The sequence below is a fragment of the Stegodyphus dumicola genome, chromosome 8 (genome assembly GCF_044657685.1).
Source record: "Stegodyphus dumicola isolate Sdum_Otavi_A_Nest chromosome 8, ASM4465768v1".
NCBI classification, from domain to species: Eukaryota; Metazoa; Arthropoda; class Arachnida; order Araneae; family Eresidae; genus Stegodyphus; species Stegodyphus dumicola.
The window spans coordinates 23,749,886-23,762,904 of NC_140775.1; the positions used below are offsets into that span (position 1 = coordinate 23,749,886).

At 33.6% G+C, this 13,019-nt stretch overlaps 1 long non-coding RNA gene across 2 annotated transcripts in view; it reads right to left on the bottom strand.

The window, feature by feature from the left end:
* The window catches only part of LOC118198856 (uncharacterized), a 468,506-nt gene that overhangs the window by 266,918 nt on the left and 188,569 nt on the right, over positions 1 to 13,019 (bottom strand). The window lies entirely within an intron of this gene.

The following is a 13,019-nucleotide window of genomic DNA, read 5'->3' on the forward strand; positions in this document are numbered from 1 at the left end:
ATGCCTTCAAAAACTTTACAAGAATTCACTGGAAAACCCCAAAACCAATTGGAGATAGAATTCAAAACTATCACACATTGAAATTTTATAATTGAAAATTACGAACATTCCACAAATTATTAGTTCAAATGCCAGATAAGAAAACTATTTGGAAGCTTCTCTACCTTTCTCAGAGTGGCCAATACGATTACCTTTTGTGAAATTTCGTTACTGTCCCGCCCAGCTGGTTCATTGCTAGACATCGCTTCCGTTACAAATGCATTCGAATTTGTATGAACGGAGTATTTTCCTCCTCTATGTGCGTGTTCCTCGAAAAGACAAGAAACTAGGAACTGTACCATGACAGAATAAGATCTGCGTAGTATACGGATGGGAGATAATGCTTCAATGTATTATATAGTATTCTCTCGCTTTAGATGATTAGGCGAGTATCAAATTCACATTTTAAGAACATCTCCATTATAATGAAATTGACCTAAAAAGTCAAATATTTACATTTCATTAAAAACTTATAGTCTCGGTATTTATATAAATATCCCACAGTAATGGAAACTGTTTCAAATACGATTCTCAAGTAGTATATACTACAATTTTAAATGCAATTCTTACGCATTTCATTCAACAAATTATGTAAGTTTTGAAAACCAAAAACAAAACAGAAAAGTCAAATATACGACTCAGACCGCCGTATGTGAATTAAAATCACATTGTATATGTATATTTGATTAAATTACGTTTCAAGTCATTTTTGCGGTACTTTTAGTTTTTTTTTTTTTTTTTTTTTTTTTCAGCTGGTTAATATTTATCAGCTGAAAAATTAAACTTTTGTTGACAAAGCAAAAACAACAACAGTATTGCATTTTAGTGCATTTTACTTTCTAACTTTAAATAGCGTGTATACTCCATCGTTCCTTTTGTATAGTCTTGTGCAAAGTTAAGAGAATTTACAAATTATACCCATTTTACGACAAATATTGAACAAAGCGTTACTAATCAGGCTGCCGAAAAATTATGCAAATATCGAATACTTAAGCGTATATGTACGTGTTTACAGAGCTGTGACTGTGGAGGGAAAACAAGAGCACAAAGGGCTTTCTGCGATTTGTGTACTCGTACTTATTCACGGCATTCGTTGTGTTTCTTGTAAGAGTTAGGTAAATTTTATAAGGTATCAGGTAAAATGAATAGCCACGAACGTATGGAGGATGGAATGCGATAGAGAATTGTCGGTAGACTGGAGGCAGACCATTCAGAAGTGCAGGAGGGCTACAGAGTTCAGTGTAACGCCCAGTGTCTTCTGCATTTTGTGCAAGTTTCAGTACACTAGATCCATATCGAGAAGACCATAACAACGACGAACGAGGATCATTATTTAGCACTTTCAGAGAGACGACACAGGACTGCTATAGCTTCACAGCTCCCACATGAGCTGTATGCTGCCACTGGAACCCTAATTTAACGGTCTACAGTTGCCCGAAGGCTTCTTGAGCTAGGGCTGTATACCAGAAGACCCGCTATTCTCATTTCACTGACTGCAATACACAAGAGAGTGCATTTAGCACGGTACAGACAATACAGGCCTTGAAAAATACTTCAGTGGGGCACTATAGTACTTTACAGATGAGTCAAGATTCAGTCTGAACACTTATTTTCGACGTACCTGTATCTGGAGAGAGCCTGGAATATGATGCCAACCCTCCCTCATCAAGGATAATTATCATTATATTGGTGGAGGTGTAATCGTTTGTGCAGGCATTTTTGGACGGCAGCACACTTCTGCATGTGTTTGACAAAGGCACCCCTGACTGCTATGAATTACAGAGGGAGATCTTAGAGCCCTTCGGGCCGCGCAGTTGGTCCCGAGTCGCAGTTAAAGGACCACAGTACTGGTATACATTAGGATCAGCTGGTCGAGGATTACCTGAAAAATATCTATATTAGCCGCATGGACTCGCCAACTAGATCTCTTGACCGAAACTCTGTAGAGCATGTTCTAGGATCCTCATCGTAGGGCAATTTCATCTCGTCATCTCCTTCCGAGAACAATCCCAGACTTAAAAACTACCTTGTTGTAAGAGTGGGATCGACTGACACGGAGACATTTCATCTGCGTCTTGCCCAGTATGACGTCACGTTGCGCGACCACTCTGGCTGCGAGGGGGGACCATTTTCCATATTAACTCATTTTTTCGTTTGATATCCCAATATGGATTTTGGACATCCCTGCACTAGGCGCTTTACTGATAATCATGTGTTTACAAAATGAGTTTTGCATGGTACATCTCTTTCTGTAATATAAATGTGTAATCGTACCAAATTTCGTTAAAAATCTGTCCATTAGTTTTTCAGAAATTCTACATAATGTGCAAATTCTCTTAATTCTTCACGTGGTTGTATACACACACACATATACTCCTAAGTACTCCATAGTAATTTGTTTTCGCACTAAATGAATTTAAGATCATACAACATTGTATATACATATATATATATATATATTTACTAAATAATATTGATATTACATTCTTATTGTTTGTTAATTTAGTTCGCCATATGTGGTGGTGATTTGTGAGCACGGAGTACGTGCATCTGTATAATTTAGTTTAAATAAAAATGTTATTTAAATTATTATTAATTTATTTAATTTCTTCTGCAGTATTTATTCTCAAAAGACATAGCGTGTATTCGCTACTTCGTCTTCTACGTAGAGTTCACGTTGTATGCTTCCGAAAAGAACACACCGACTCTACAAGCTAAACGAATCAATATTTTTGTTGATTTCCGTAAATATTTAAATTCTATCAACGACGCTTATAAAGCTTATAACTCTTAAATTTATTTCATGACGTTTGCAACGAATATAATGCTTATAATTTGATTTCAGCTTTTTGTCGAATCACTATTGCGGGGTATCATTTATTTTTATGATGTTTATAATGCATCGAAATTTATAATGCTAAAAAATATCATGTTGTCAAATGTTTGTTTTTCGAACAATAACGCATATTGCTAATAACGCTTATTAAAACTTATCCTAACTTTTGGGTTCAATCGCTTTTCAGATAACGCATGGACACAGAATGTTCAAAAATATCATGTTGTCGAATGTTTGCTGTTTGAACTTTAACCTATACCACTCATAACGCCTATAACACTCAAAACTTATCCTCATTTTTGCTAAATGCGTATCGCTTATAACGCTTACATGTAATTTATAATTAACATATGATTGAGTCGCATTAGAGAATTTATATTTGTTGTGTTGTTGTGACTCACTTATCTGACAGTAATAACATCAGAACAACCCCACGAAATTTATCGCCTGTCGTTGGCAACAGACTTGAGCACCATACAGGTGACAGTACGACTTTGCTCAGTTCCGACCCCAATTTTGATGCAAAGCACCCCAGGGAAACGGTTTCGAAGGTCTCCTACCATCAGCCTCTCGAGAGGACTTTCGGCTCGCCGCATCTTTAGAGTGCTCCATGCCGGATAGATACTATACAATTACAAACATCCATGCCTTCTCCGGGATTTGAACCCGGGTCTCTCAATTCCATAGTCAGCGTCACTAAAAACTTTTCCGTGTTGGTTGGCGGATTTATGTTGTACTATATAAGAAAGTCGCATCAGTGGGTTTTCTCTTCCACCAGTGCGACTTCAAAATCTGAATACTTTCAGATATTTTTACAAATATTTTTCTTCATTTCAGCTTATATTTCTTCAACAAAAATTCACTTTTCATTGGCAATTCAAAAGAAATCTCATCACTCATCGCATATATGTGCCCGCTTAATTTCAAACATTTATATGCAGGCTTAGTAATCATCCAGCTGCAACGACCAAAGTGCACTGATAAAGGTATCACGTTGGCTGACCTTGGCTTTTTAAATGAACTAGTTTCAAATGCAGAGTATCAGCAGGTGATAGTTATCACGCTTCTCCATCATTAGTCTACTAACTTATCCAGTGAACGAAAAAGAAATATTCCATGTCTCTTCCCTTCTTTCTGATGTGTCAATCACATCTATCAACAACCAGTAATTATCTTTCCTGCAGATTCGCTTTATTGAGTGACGGATATAGCCGGAGATTAGAAATGTTATTTATACACATGCATTCAGATCGTTTACAAAGTGATACATAGTTTCGAGAAATAGGACGAATGGTATTGCCAGTTAAAAAAGAAGAATTGAAATCGATACAATAGCTAGACTTATCTATTAGGTTTTTAATTTAGCGCATTCGTAATTAGCTAAATAAATGAAAGAGATTTTCCACTTGGAGAAGTGCAATTTGTCATTTTATAACTGAGAATGAGAGGAATGTCCATTGATAAGAAAGAAACTTCAGCATCAGTTTTTCAGCACAAAATTTTGGATTTTATTTCCAGATGTGGCAATGCATATAGCGCAGCATTTCGATTACTTGAATACTTCGATGACTGGAAATTTTTGGTAAGCCGAACTGAGTGAAAATATCCGATAAGTCAAATTAATTCTTAATGATCTTGAGAGATTTTTTCCTGCCCTACTAACTGCCGAAACTAGAGATGATGTAACTTAATCTATGGGTGGTAGGGGGCGATGAGCATGTTTTGGGATTCGAACTTAATTTTAAAACTCCCCAAAAATTTATTAAATCAATTATCCGGTTTACACCATTTGTACCAGCAATAAAACGAACCTTAGGCTACTGCTCCTAAGAATGGTGAGGCGAATTTATATTCTAGGTAGGATGACTTTGAAAACCCCGACACTACGGTATTTCTGCGATTGAACCGAATTTCTGCGATATTAAACCGAATGTTCAGAAACTGGCTCCGAGCACAAACATCCCACAAATCATACTTGATTTTTTCATTGATTACTCGTTAAGTGTATTTTTACTGTTCTTTATTTAATTAAGAAAAAAGAATTTTTTAAACATGGAAGAGCGTTTAAGATTTTTTTTTGGGGGGGAAGGGATATTTTTCATTTGGGCAGGGTAGTCATTTCAGTTTTAACCAAAGAAATGTAATTTCCTTCCAGAGCAAAACTATTGAGTTAAAGAAACAAATTTTGTGTATGAGTGTAGTGAAACAAATTACTTAAAAGTTTTGCCTTTTATAATTCAAGAACCCCTCTTTCTCATACTCTAAATTACAGGCTTTTTCACATAGGGGGCGTTGAAAACGTTTTCGCTCCTTAAGGGGAGGCAGCTTTAAAAAGGTTGAGAATCACTGGTCTAGGCCAACGGTTCTCAATCTTTTTTACACTATGCAGCTCCTTGACCATTGCTACACGATCATTGGCTCCCTTTCCTTTCAAAAACTCGAAAAATACATATACATTTGTTTAAATTTCGCTAATTTTTAATATGTTTTATAAATTAAATAATAAAAAATTCAAACAATATTGATAAGTACCAAAACTTGAATTTTTTATACTCATCAACTAAAACTAAATATTTAAGAGGTAAATAAAAGGCTGACTGGTCTTTGTTCATGAATAAGAACCAATGAAACTGAAAATATCCCAAGTGATTTCATTCGGCATTCAGAGGACCACATATCCAGACCAGATCGTTACTTAGAGCTCCAAACTTTCAAGAACCTTAAAATATTTTTACAAATCCTCAGAAACTTTCTCTTTTCCTCATAAAGGCAAGGAAACTAAGCGTTAATAGTCACTGAAATATCCTGAACTCCAAAAATTCCTTAGTCAGGCCATGTACACTGCGAAAAAAAAAAAAAAAAAAAAAATGGGGCAGTTCTATATCTCCCGTTCTGCTAGGCCAATTGATGAAATTCAAATAACGTTTTTCATGTCTCGAAAGCGTGACTTAGAATATAAATTAAATTTATATATAGCATCAGTCTAACATAGGTATTTTGACACAAAATCGGACTTTTTCTGAAATAACATAGCATTTTTCTCTATATTTCGATTCTACCACTCAAATTATGCCTAAATATTAAATTTTTTAAAATTTGGTGCGAAATTTACGGAAAAATTCAAACATTTATCTTGGCGGTTTCCCCCCCCCCCGCCAAGAATAATTTACACGGGGAACTTCTTAATTTATAGCAACCTATTTCCCTTTCCCTTTTTTCATTGCAAACGAGTGGAATAAAAGTAATCGTTCATACTTTCAAATAATTTTAACAAAGTGCGTAAACCACATTTGGCGTTATCATCGCTCAAAAAAAAAAAAAAAAAAAAAAAAAAAAACTGAAATGTTTCAGATTTTAAATTACGTCCAAAGGGGCGTTTTTTAACATTTTGTGTGTTACCTTTCTTTATTAAATATCATGCTCCTCGCACTTAAACCATAAGATCCAGTGCAACAGCAATATCGCAAAATAGTTTTAAAACGAGCATATCTTTAGAATTTCCGATACAGAGACTCACGCGCTGGAGATAAAAATGTTTTTTCTGCACAACGTTGCCATTGGCTCGCTTTGAAATCCTTGAGTTTGTTAATCAAAAATTCGTCAAAGTTTTAAAAAATAGCAAATCGATCATAAAACAAATTTCAAATTTCAAATTTGGTCTTCCACATGCTCATATTCGTTGGAGGATTACGTTATTCAAAATTCGATGACTCTATGTACCGTTGTTTTATCACAATACGAGAAATATACATACATTTATGCAGATTTTCATTATTTAATTTCTCCAAATATAACGCAGGATTCTAACATTTTATGGCAACAGTGAACATTTTATGGAAAAGTGAACTGACATTTATGAGTCCGACGCAAAATGCCAAAACGAAACTAGTAGTCCTTCGGGATTCAAATCCCTTTGGGCTAAAAAAAAAAAAAAAAAAAAAAAAAAAAAATCTGAAATGTTTCAGATTTTAAATTACGTCCAAAGGGGCGTTTTTTAACATTTTATGTGTTACCTTTCTTTATTAAATATCATGTTCCTCGCACTTAAACCATAAGATCCAGTGCAACAGCAATATCGCAAAATAGTTTTAAAACGAACATATCTTTAGAATTTCCGATACAGAGACTCACGCGCTGGAGATAAAAATGTTTTTTCTGCACAACGTTGCCATTGCTCGCTTTGAAATCCTTGAGTTTGTTAATCAAAAATTCGTCAAAGTTTTAAAAAATAGCAAATCGATCATAAAAAAAATTTCAAATTTCAAATTTGGTCTTCCACATGCTCATATTCGTTGGAGGATTACGTTATTCAAAATTCGATGACTCTATGTACCGTTGTTTTATCACAATACGAGAAATATACATACATTTATGCAGATTTTTCATTATTTAATTTCTTCAAATATAATGCAGGACTCTAACATTTTGTGGCAACAGTTTGAAAAGTGAACCGACATTTATGAGTCCGACGCAAAATGCCAAAACGAAACTAATAGTCCTTCGGGATTCAAATCCCTTTGGACTAAAAAAAAAAAAAAAAAAAAAAAAAAAAAAAAAAAGATGCCACATTTCAAAACGCTTCACCATGTAAATTCATGTATATCTCAGAAAATTTTTGAATAAAAAAATCTAATTTTTTGCAGGTGTGCCTAGAAATGCATCTACTTTAAGATGTTGAAAATTTTATAGGTTATAACACTAAATTTTTTCGAAAACTTTATAAAAAAATATTTAAAAATAGGAATTTTAAAAGTAAATCATAAATGATGTGCGAATTTTATTTAGATTAAGCCTAAATTTTGAATTCTGGAGGAAGGAATCAACTAAGTTTGATAAAAAAGAGATATTAATAAATATATATAAAATTCAATTAACACCGAAGAGCTAAAATTTTGCGAGATAAATTTTTAAAAAATTCGTGCGCGATTTTTACAAAACTTGGCATAATTTCAGTCGTAGAATCGAAATATGGAAAAAATTTGGCATGTCATTTTAGAAAAAGTCCGATATTGTGTCAAAATACCTATGTTAGAATAGTGCTATATATAAATCTAATACATATCGTGCTTTCTAAATATCGTGCTAATCTAATATATATCGTATTTTTATAAAGTCGTGCTTTCGAGACATGAAAAGCGCAATTTGAATATTATCAATCTGCCCAGTAGAACCGGCGATACAGAACTGTCCTTTTTTTTTCGCAGTGTACTTTCAATGCCTCTTTTCGATCGATTGTTTGCTACGAATTTCTTGATATACCAGTATCAGTCTTGCCCCTTTTGAAAGGCAGTTGCATCAGATCTAATGAAATTACTGTGTATTCAGAACTACTCCTTCTCACAAAGAGCTTCTTAAGGAGGATTTTTGTCAATAGCATGCTTTTACATCACGATGTTAATGAGGCGGTACCCTGTTTCGCTCGAAATGATGTTACTTCTCAACTGCAAACTCCTCTTGAATGCACAGCATAACGAATTACTTCAGGTGCAATTATTTTTTGGACATTCTGTTTTTTATTCGAACATAATTCGTATTTAGCGAGGTTGGCATGTTTGTTATAAAGCTTCGTGTATTGCAAAACGGTTCTGCACTCTCTCAAGCGCCGGATCTAAGATCAAACTGATAAAAATCTAGATTTCACACACGAATGTTAAGATCTAGCTGAACAGATGAATGTGTTCCAAAATCCAACAAAATCTCATCTGTCTTATGTATAGAAGCATGCCATTTTGAACTTCAAAAACTGGCAAGTTGCAGCGCCTTTTTCTTTCTTACTCATGATTCAGAACACTATTTTTATTTTCGCAAGTATTAAACTGAAGAAACACATTAAAAAAACGACATATGTTCACGGGGCGTCCGCAAAAATTTTGCAGTCGGAAATATTTTTCTAATAACACTGGAATAGCAGCGTGAAGAATTGCTTTGCTGTTTCAGACACATATTTTTTGCAATAAATTCATATTTAAGTACTTAATCTATAGGATTCGCTTCTAGATTACAAAATACAGTACGTCAACACAAATATACATTTATAACACATACACCCTTCATGCATGAACATTAATAATCACTTTTACCCGAGTTTGGAATAAATAAGTGCGCCATTTTCCCCTTCTTCAGTCTTTGCTCAGTTATTTGGATTATTTAGATTATGTCTAAGCAATTCATTCCTAAGACGAAGAATGTCTTCGTGTAGGGCTTTTTAAGGATGTGTTACACAGGAGGAAACTACGAACATCTCCATGCAATCAGTCCATTCAAAGAAAATGAACCCCGGCCGAACTATCTGTGTTCAACTATTTTAAAGTTTGGCCATTAGTGGGCCATTTCCATACGTGTGTCATATACCACGTAATTATTTACATAATTGGGTAATCTTTTGATAATAATGGAGAGCAATTTTCTCGTGCACGCATATTTTTTCTTTTCTTTTTTGTTAAAAGTTTACATTTTTAAATTTATTTATTAACTAAAACCGTACATATGGCAATAATTTTATCATGGCCAAATTTTCCTGATTATTTTCCCGAATTTTACGTACTTGCAAATGTCGAATAAATCCGAATTTCGAATTTTTCTCCGTTATCTGTTCAACTTTCCATTCTAATCATTAGGCCATTTTTATATGTAATTAATTTTTACGCACCCATAAATACCATTAGTAGTTTCACGTAAATAATACTACAAAGTAATTCTAGTCTAAAATCCAAATCCAAACTCAAAGGTTAAGCTTTAAATTAATCTGTTGCTGGCAATTTATAAAATCTGGCATTTTTAAAAAAAAAAAAAAAAACTAGGCATTTTACAGAATGCCGAAAAGCGGCCGGCTAGCCAATGCATGAAACGATTAAACATTTCACACATTGCCTAAGCATTCTATAGAATTTCAAATGACAAACCCGTAAAGTATGAACTGCATCTCCATATTATATACAATGCCTATGGAAGTACTATATAAATACATAAAGAAACAGGTCTACCAGGCGGTCGAGCGGTAACGTCGCTGAACACTGGTAGTTCGGTCCGAGGTTCCGAACACTGGTAGTTCGGTCCGCGAACGGGCTGGCTGTATGGGTATTTTCGTGTTTTTCCGCATGTGTAACGTGTATATGAGCCAGTTACCCTTAAAACGTCCTCCACGAAGGCATCCCTCCCTCAAGGCAGATAGCCCTCGAGTGCTTTGCCGTAATCTAATAAACCAAGCCACAAAGAAACATAAGAAGCTAAAATAAAAGCAAATTTTTATACCCGTTCTGCGCTATAGCTGCTGGATGTGAATAAAATATATTTAAAGCATCTAAAGTTAAAAGGAAACTGGAGTCAAAGGAAGGCAATTCCTCAGCAATATTAATAATTGCAGCCGTGTATAGGAGGTATAACACAATCAAAATTCAAAATTAAATAAGAATTCATAGAGGTACAAACTCTAAAAATAGAATTGAAAATGCAAAATATATAAGATAAATAAAAATATAAATTAATCTCCCTTTACTGAAACTTCAATTCAGGACTCCTCATCAGGAGAAAAGGAATTAAAGCTTCCTAATAGTCGACTAATATATTTCGGAAACGTGTCTCATTATCCTGTTATTTGAATTTAAAAACTGAAAAAAGAACCCTTTAAATTTTCATTTAAGATATTAACACCGGAAAACCGAATCTCAATTGTACCAGGGTTTTCCTTACAAACCTTCGAAACACTTGGAAAAACGAAAAAAACATAACATTGTGCTACATAGACTACCCCAAAAAACCAAAAACTTTACATATTGTAAAATGACCATTCAAAAAAATCAAATTGATCTAAAATCATTATATGCAAATCCGAAATTCAAAAGTATTCATCTTGGCAAGAAGCCAAGATTGCACCTATCGTTGGCAAGAACCTTGGACACCATATAGGTGAAAGTACACCTTTCGCCCAGTTACGCCCACAGTTTCGAAGGAAAGCACCTCGGAGGGACGGGTCTGAGGGTCTCCCACCCCTCTTCGCATACCGCCAACCTCACGAGGGGACTTCCGGCTCGCCGCACATTTAGCGTGCACCCATGCCGCACAGATACTATATATTTACAAACATCCATGCCTTCTCCGGTATTCGAGCCCGGGCCCTCAGTCAGCATTCAAGTCAAGGCAGTCAGCATCGCTAATCATTATCGAGGTTGAGCAGCAATTCTTGTCATAATAATACTAATTAATTAACGGGAAATGTTATTCACGGGTCGCATAAAATTACTTCTGGAGTCGCACGTGGTTGGAAAGTCACCAGTTTGAGACCAATCCCTTAAAATAGGTGAGATTTACAAAAAAATTGAATGAAATATTCTCATCGTCTCCAATCTGTCGAGGATACATTCGCTGATGTTTCTTGAAAATAATTTTTCACACTTATTTTATCAGAGCAGTAAAAGTACTTACTTTACTGCCTCTTTATAACAAGGAAATAGATGAAATGTAGTAAAACATTTTATCCTTTCTTTCAATTTTATTATGCTTTTATCTTAGAACGCGACAATGCTGTTATATTTAACACACATAATAGAATTTTCCATGGCTTTTACTTTATTATGACTTAATTTTTTAAGTGATAATAAATTAAGTAACTGATGGTATGGTTCCACGTGAAATTTCTTTCTTTAACTATTTCCTGTTTTGTTCAAGAGAAATATCTAATGAAAAATGCAAACTATTTTAATCGCATAAAACAGAAACAATTTTAAAATATTTATGGAACACTATTCATTACTGGAGGGGGGGAAAATCCCTTTAAAGCAGCGTTTCTCAAACCTCAAGTGAGGGTCGCTTTTATAAACTAGAATGTTCCGAAGATATCCTTAATCTTGTTCCCTTCGAAAGCAGTTTTTACCATATATTACTGACAGCATTCTTATATTTTAAAGTGTAATTAATAATAATTAATTAGTTTTATTTGTTATAAATTAACAAAAATGTTTATAATCAATTTTGGTAATTAAAAACTATTAAAGTTTGTATAATCTTTACATAATTAACCAAAAAATAAATAAATGTTGTCACTCAGATTAATAAGAGGGATGAGCTTATCAGTTCTTACAACCTTGCTGTGTTTGGATTTAAGTCTGAGATCCGCATATTTATTTATTTATTTATTTACTAACAGATGGGCAGCTGCACCTTTAAGACATTCAGCTTTTATGCTCAACTGATGGAATCATCTACCAACTGTGCTGTTATAGATAAAATACAATAAAATTTTAGAATTTTGATAATTACATAATAAAAATTAAATATCAAGAAATAAATATATAAATACATAAATAGATAGAATAAAGATTGAAAATTTAGAATCAGATAAATGCCTAAATACAATGTTGTTATATATGAAGTCAATATAGTATTAGAATTTTGAGAATTATGTAATAAAAAATTTTTTTTAATTAAAAATATAAATACATAATACTTAAATAAATATGTAAGTAAATGAAACATATATACGTAAGTAAATACTTATGAAAATCATTATAAATTTTGAAAATGAACAACATAATGTATGAGAATAGTAAGGGCTGAGAATGTACGTTTTGTAAAGAGTTGAGAATAAGAGTATAGTTTTTTATTATGGAGAATGAAGAGCAGTAATTGAATAAAAGTTGATGAGAAACAGTATTTGAATGAATTAGGATGACTCGAATGCAAAGTTCTTGGAAATTCTTGATAGAGAGTCATTCTTGAGTAAAAGTCTTGACTAATAATTTTGAGTTGAGACTTTATTAATATATTTAAGATTAATATATTAAGCAGATGGAGTTAGAAAATATTCTTAAATTCTTGATTGAGCTTGGGAGATCTTGAAAATGTACTTAAATAAGGATGGTCTTGAGTGACGCATTAAAATGAGGTAGCAAAAAGGATAGGGTATTAAGTAAAGTAAATGAACATAGTTTAGAATAATATGATTTAATTTCCTTTAAGATTATCGATGTTTGCAGAGATATAATTTATTATATTTTGAAGATGATTTCTTAGAATATTACTTTTTAATAACTGTTGAAACCATAATTGAGCAGAAGTTAATTTGTATGCTTGAAGGGGATAATCTCTAGTAAGGTTGCAGTGAAAGAGATGATGGTCTATTGTGCCTTCATTCCCACTGGTACAGAGA